The sequence below is a fragment of the Myotis davidii genome, unplaced genomic scaffold (assembly GCF_000327345.1).
Source record: "Myotis davidii unplaced genomic scaffold, ASM32734v1 scaffold486, whole genome shotgun sequence".
Classification (NCBI taxonomy): Eukaryota; Metazoa; Chordata; class Mammalia; order Chiroptera; family Vespertilionidae; genus Myotis; species Myotis davidii.
The window spans coordinates 543,114-550,811 of record NW_006298678.1 but is presented as its reverse complement, the minus strand read 5'-3'; the positions used below and the strand labels follow the sequence as shown (position 1 = coordinate 550,811).

Sequence of the window (7,698 nt, the reverse complement as noted above, 5' to 3'; positions counted from 1 at the left end):
TGATGAACAGATTAAACTGGGCAGGGACATAGAAAGAAAGTGGACTGACAATTCTCAGGGGAAAAGGAGTGTGTGTTGGGGGGGGGGTGCAGGAAGAGAGTGGACAAAAATCATACACCTATGGATGAGGACAGTGGCAGGGGTAAGGGCAGAAGGTGGGATGGGAACTGGGTGGAGGGGAGCTATGGGGGAAAAAAAAGAGGAACAACTGTAATAATCTGAACAATAAAGATTTAATTAAAAAATTAAAAATTGATTATAAACTTATGGCTTTAACAAATGGGTGGTTCCATGTGGTGCCAGTAATGGATTTGTCATGGGTAACTTCCTTCTTTGAGAATTTTATGTTTAAAGACACTAAAGACACAGGAGTAGGGCTGCTTGAGTGGAAGGATGGCAGGAAGAGAAGTGGTCAGAGAGAAGGAGAGTGAGCTTCTGAGAGCGTGTCTGCTCATTTCTTTTTCTGGACACAAGGTGAATGTGCTGTGTTGTTCCCAGGTGTCTGGGGATGTTGACTGCAGCCTTCATATTTCACATGAGGGCCCCCTTTGGCGCTTTCTGTGACACAGAGATGAGTCTACCCTCCCACTCACATATTAATTTTTCAAACGTGCTAAATCAACAGCTTTTGCTGACATCTTTGGCATTTTCTTTAAGGAGCATCTTGGCTTCATGTGGAGGTTGGTGGTTAGTAATTGCTCACTCACTGGTGAAAAGCTGTTAAGAGAATACTTTACAAATGTACAGTTGATGATACAAGTCTCACCAGAGTTAGAATGTGCTGCTAGTTAGTGCCAGCAGCCGGAAGTTGAAAAGCAGGCCTCCAGATGTGCTTTCTGGGGGTAGTGTCATAGTTATTCAGGATGCCTGAGGGGTTTAGGTAGTCAGTGTCTCTGTAGCTTATCCACTTATTGGTCCTTCAGGTAAACAGCTGTTGGTCTTGGTGAGATGCGTTAATTCATGAAATCATTCAGGTGCTCTGCCAGGTGCTGTGCAGCTTGCCGGGATCCTGCAGTGAGTGGCACAGAAGCCTGCATGCAGTCCAGCTGTCCTTGTGGGTCACAGCAGTAGACTAAGCTCTGCTTGTCCTGAAGGCTGTCCCAGGCAGCGCACTATTGTACTTTCCTACATGGGCTTGGGATTCATAAAGCAAGTACAAATAAGTTCCTGGTGCAGCAAGGCCTTGGAAAAGTTGTTAAACCTTCCTACATACACTTTCCTTATATGTACAATGGAGATAATATCAGTGCTAAGACCTGGAGTTATTAGACTATTAAGAGATGATATATGTACAAACTCAACACTAAGTTTAGCATTTAGTAAGTCCTCAATACATATCAGGTATTATTATTTTTGGACACAAGCCTGAGGGACAGGGTGTAGATAAATTTGCAAATATTCACTATGACTATTAAAAGCAACAAAAATAGTACCATTTTTTTTATGTGTCAAAGACTGCAAATTTGGGCTCCTGTCAATAAGTAGCTTCTCTGAATTTTGAGAAGGCTCACTTATAGTTAATTAAATGCATGCTAAGCTGAAAATAAAGGGTCACTGTTTAAAAATTGACAAATGTATATAATATATATAACAACTATCTGGCTCTGAACTATGCAATTCTGTTTCAAAGGGATGAGTGAGCTGTTGGCTGGTCCACTTTCTCTTAAGCTGAAAAGTTAAAAAATGTAAACAGTTAAAAAAAAATGCAATGCGTTCCAAAGGTATGAAAATCCCCGTGGTTCAGTCCCCCAAGTCCTTTCCCACTGAAGCAACTACATTGCCATTATTTTTGTGTGTGTGTTTTCTTCTAGGAATTATCTGTACATAAGCAAATTTATGCTAAATATTTATCCTCTCATTATTATGTACTATAGGTCCAGTGCACAAAATTTGTGCACTGGGGGTGGGTGGCCCTCAGCCCAGCCTGCACCCTCTCCAATCTGAAACCCCTCGGACATCCCTCTCACAATCCAGGACCGCTGCCTCCCAACCGCTCGCCTGCCTGCTTGCCTGATTTCCCCTAACCACTTCTGCCTGCCAGCCTGATCACCCCCTAACCACTCCCCTGCCAGCCTGATCAGCACCTAACTGCTCCCCTGCCTGCTTGATAACCCCCAACTGCCCTCTCCTGCTGGACCATTTGCCCCCAACTGCCCTCCCTCCCCTGCAGGCCTGGTCACCCCCAACTGCCCTCCCCTGCTGGCCTTATTGCCCACAACTACCCTCCCCTGCTGGCTATCTTGTGGTGGCCATCTTGTGACCACATGGGGGCGTCCATCTTGTGTGAGGCTGTTATGGTCAATTTGCATATCACCTCTTTATTATATAGGATTTTTAATACACATAACATAAAACTTGTCACCTTAATCCTTTTTAAGTGTACATACTAGTAGTGTGAAGTATATTCACATTGTTGTGTACCCATCACCAGAATTTTTTCATCTTGCAAAACTGAAACTCTACCTACCAGCAGTGAGATTTCCTATTGCTCCACATCCTTGTCAGCTTTTGGTATTGCCAGTGCTTTGGATTTTAGCCATTCTAATAGGTGTGTATCATTACCTTATTGCTTTAGTCTATAATGCTCTAGTGACATTTTCATATGCTTATTTGTTATCTATATATCTTCTTTGGTGAGGTGTCTAATCAGTCTTTGCTTATTTTTTAAATTGGGTGTTTATTTGTTTTTACTGTTGAGTTTTAAGAGCTCTGTCTATTTTGGATACCAGTTCTTTCTCAGATGTTTCATTTGCAAAGATTTTTTCCCAGTCTGTGGCTTGTCTTTTCATTCTCTTAATGGTGTTTTTCACAGATCAGAAGTTTTTAATTTTAATTAAGTCTAACTTATCATTTTTGTTTCATGGATCATATTTTATTGTATACAAGAAGTAATTGCCAAACACAAAGTCATTTAGATTTTCTCCTGTTATCTAGTAGGAGTTTAAACGTTTGTGTTTTCCATATAGGTTTGTGATTGATTTTGAATTAATTATTAGAAAATGTCAAAGATCTGTATAGATTTATTTTTTTACATGTGGGTATCCAGTTGCTCTAGCACTAGTAAACATTTTTAATTAAATTTATTGGGGTGGCCCGGCCAGCATGGCTCAGTGGATGAGCGTCAACCTATGAACTAGGAGGCCAATAATCCTCATGGAAATGCAAATAAAAACCACAACAAAGCATTATCTCACACCTGTTTCTGTGTACCTGTGTGCATGTGTGCATGCATGTGTATAAAATGGAATATTACTTGGCCATAGAAAGGAGATCCTGCCATTTGTAATGACATGGATGATCCTGAGGACACTATACTAAGTACAATATCACTGTATGTGGATCTAAAAGAGCAGAGAGTGGAATGATAGCTGCCAGGGCCTGTGGAATGGAGGAAATGTGGAGATGCTGGTTGAAGATTACACACTTCCTGACATAAGATCAATAAGTCATGGGGATCTAAGGTACAACAGCATGGTGATTATAGCCAATATTACTGCATTATACACTTAAATGTTGCTAAGAAAGTAGCTCTTAAATATCTCACCACAAAAAAGGAACAGTAATTATGTGATGTAATGGAGGTATTAGCTAATGCTATGGTGTAATCATTTTACAATATATAAGTATACCAAATAAACATGTTGTATACCCTAACCTTACACAATATTACATGTCAATTATATCTCAAGAAAGCTGGGAACAAGCAAACAAAAGACACAAGGAGAAGATATCCATCTACAAGCCAAGGAGAGAGGCCTCAGAAGGAACCAAACCCCCTGACACCTTGATCTTGGATATCTAACCTCCAGAACTGTGAGCCTTACATTTCTGTTATTCAAGACAAAAAAACAAAACAAAACAAAAAAAAAAACAAACAAAACCACTAATTTAGTAGAATGTTCAGATTATAGTGTTTACTCTCAGATTTGAAAATATTTATAAATTAGAGTAAAAATATTTTAACTTTTTGTTGATAGTATTGATTTTCCATCTACATAGTTCTGTATTAGTTCCTTTTATCAGCATTCAACTTATGTGGAGTAGGAAATGTATACATAGAGACCATACATTCAAGTAAACTCAGCAAACTGTTAGATTAAAGCCATTTTGCCTCAAATACTTATTTATTATCCTGTCTAGTTTGGGGCTGTCGCAGCCCATTCAAATGTAAAATTCTGCAGATCTGCAGAGCTATGCAGACATAGTTTGAAAAACATTCTGTCTACCTTGCCACCACTAAGAAATGGGAAAAGTAAATAAAGTGATGGTTTTTCTCCAGAACTGAAGGGAGTTGAAAATGCCAATAAGTATAATAAGCAGTTTGCTGTTCTGTCTATGTGCACAATAACACACACCTGGCTAATGTTTCTAAAGTGAAACATTTATTAGCACTTGAAAGAAACAAGGCGTTGGCCCAACTAAAGGTAGTGAAATCCATCTTAATCTCTTAATCCTCTTTATTGCTCAAATACTAGCATTATTCATACTCATCTATTAACTAAGGGGTTACTTAGTGAGATAACACATGGAGTGTAGTATCAAAATAACTTAAAAGAGGTGAGGTAGAATGACAGGCATGGTAAGTGGAAAATTTAAGGCTCACAATATTTATTTCATAAGGAAATTTGATAGTAAAAGAAGATGCTTTTTCCTCCTTCACCTGAGGATATTGTCCATTGTTTTCCAGAGAGAATGGAAGGCAAGAAGTGAGGAAGGGAGGGATGGAGGAAGGGAGAGAGAGAGAGAGAAAGAGAGAGAGAGAGAGAGAGAGAGAGAGAGAAAGAGAGAGAGAGAGAGAGAGAGAGAAACATTGATGTGAGAGAGACACAGGGACTGGTTGCCTCCCTCACTCTCCTCGACCGGGGGCCGGGAGCAACCCAGCAACCCAGAAAGGTGCCCTTGACTGGGATTCAAACCTGAGCTCCTTTGGTGCCAGGGTCAATGCTCTAACAATAGAGCCACACCAGCCAGGACAGAAAATGCATTTTTAAATAAATAAAAAGTAGTTATCGTCAAATAAATGCAACTCGATTTAGGTAAACAATTTCTGTAATGTAATTCTGTTACAGGTAATTCTTATAGAACTCATCTTATGGTTTCATTGCAGATATTTTCTTGTTATTTTAAATGGCACCTCTGTAGTTTGAATTAAGAATACAATTTCACATCATGCATTCACTCATGAGTGCATGCAAACCCCCCAAAAATGTAGAATGAAGAACATATCTTTTTGAGATAAAGAAATTATGATCCAGAATGGTTTTACATTATCTTACTATTCACAGAATTCCCTGTTATTCAATATATGCTCTTGCTATTTAAAATATACGATATCCAAAGCCTGACTTTTAGAAACTGACCCATAGTGATTGTCTAGCAGAGCCTTAATAAAATAAAGGAAATCCCACACAGCAAGTACACCCCAGTGTTAGTTAGCTGGGTTACCCTTGATTCCTTCCATGCCTTAGAGAAAAAGCAACGAGTCTTTGTAAACCACTCCCAGGAGAGTGATGGTGAGCACCACTTATCCACACACCAGGCTGACTGCCCGTCGTGGGCCCCAGAGAGTGCACACTTGGCTGATGTACACAGGTTCAATAATCCGAGATGCACTTACGGAAGCTGTTAACCAGCCCATGTACACACTGAGGTTTTGGTCCCAGAATTTTTGAATATAATGTATATGACAATGTGGGATGGATAGCCTATCCCAATTAGCACAGCCGATGTGAGGAACTGGGCCAGATGGATAATGGGGATGTAGAGATACCCAGCTTGTTCAATTGGGCAACCAGTTGGTCCTTCACTGCGATCTTCTCTTGGAGACCTCTAAAGAGTAATAATCATTTCCCCAAATGTGTTCTTAGGGATTTAATTGTTATGTAAATCTTCCCACTGTACTTTGGGAAAGTGATTTCCCCAAGGTAACAAGCTGAAGAAGCCAACCCAGACAATGAGCCCTCCCCGTAGAATAGCACACTAGCCAGTTTTTTGGAAAGTAATTTAATCTCCATGAAAATAATAACTGCCTTCACTCCAAGAGCAGCAAGTATATTCCATCACATACCACAGCCTGTTCTCAAGTCCAGGCATACATATCTATTATTAATGGAGTAAGGATGTTTTCCAAAAGAGCAAAGATAGGACCATGGAAAACAGAACATTGGTAGTTCCAACAGCAACTTGATCATTATGTCCCTGGGGAACCTGAACTTCATCTGTACTTGCTTCTTCAAAATTAATATTTTTATAGTGCTGTCCTGAGTCATCCACACTATGTTCTTTTACTATAATAAGATTCAGAAAAATATTTAAAATTCCCAGGAAGGTGCCAAGTAAAACTGGTGCTGTATACGTGTTTACCTGCAGCTTTACAGTCTTCATGCCATGCCCTTTTCTCCAATGAGTGTGAAACAGTTCTGAAAACTGGACCTGGAATAAAACCTAGTACTGGGACATGCACTTGTGTTTGCCATGGAATTGTTCTTTCCTGAATGGAAGTAGCACCAGCAATAAGTGATCTAATAACTGCTATATTTCCTGCTCTGAATCCCACTAATTCATTAGCAACCAATATGTACTATTTATGATGAGAAGCTAAGACATGGACATACAGAGAGAGGCAGTGGCTGCCACTGAAATGAAGGTGGACACAATGAGACATTCTTTTCTTGATCAATAATTAGACCACAAATCAAATGTAGGTAAAGTTACCATTTGGCCAAAACTAAATTAAACAATAACCCAGCCCCCAAAGAACTCGCATTAGAGGTTTGATAAACCTTTTGGAGATATGGCCACATTGACATTATCACTATAGAAAATCCTACACTTTATCAGCTCTTCAACTGCCCCTCAGTTTCTATAATACCCCATTTTCTCCAGGTCTCTCAAGAAAGGCCACCAGCTTCCACTACTGTCCTGGCACTCCTTGCCTTGCCCAGTATTACTAATGCTAATAAAGTGGTCATTACCAGGGGTGCAGGAGGATGAGGGTGGCTTCCTCCCACATCTGCTCCTAGGATTTTCTATATATAGACTCATGTTATCAGCAAATAATGACAGTTTCACATCTCATTTTCAATTGGGATGCCTTTTATTTCTTTTTCTTGCCTGATTGCTTTGACTACATCTTCCATTACTATGTTGAATAAAAGTGGTGAGAGTGGACATCCTCATCTTATTCCCAATTTTAGAGGAAAAGTTTTCAGGTTTTCACCACTGAACTTGATATTAGCTGAGAGTTTGTCATATATAGCCTTTAATATGTTGAGGTACTTTCCTTCTATACCCATTTTATTGAATTTTTTAAATGTATATTTTTTATTGTTGATAGTATTACAGATATCTCCCACTTATCCCCATCCTCCCAGTCCCTACCCACTCCCACCCAGATCTTCACCAGCCTATTGCCTATGTCCATGGGCTATGCATATCTACACTAATAAAAGAGAAATATGGTAATTGGCGTATGACGCTACCCTTTTCATTGGCTAATCAGGGCTATATGCAAATTAACTGCCAACTCAGATGGCAGTTAACTGCCAACAAAAATGGCGGTTAATTTGCATATGTAGGCACACTGCAGGCAGGCGACAGGGAAAGCAGGAATAAGCCCCCTGCCACTGACAGTGATCGGAAACCCAGGGGGGAGCTAAGAGCTGGGGGGGCAGGGTTGCCCCCCAGCCATGATCGGAG

At 40.1% G+C, this 7,698-nt stretch overlaps 1 pseudogene; it reads right to left on the bottom strand.

Annotated features, from left to right (window-relative positions):
- Positions 1-5,441: 5,441 nt before the first annotated feature.
- Positions 5,442-7,698, bottom strand: part of LOC102751661 — an 18,219-nt pseudogene continuing 15,962 nt past the window's right edge.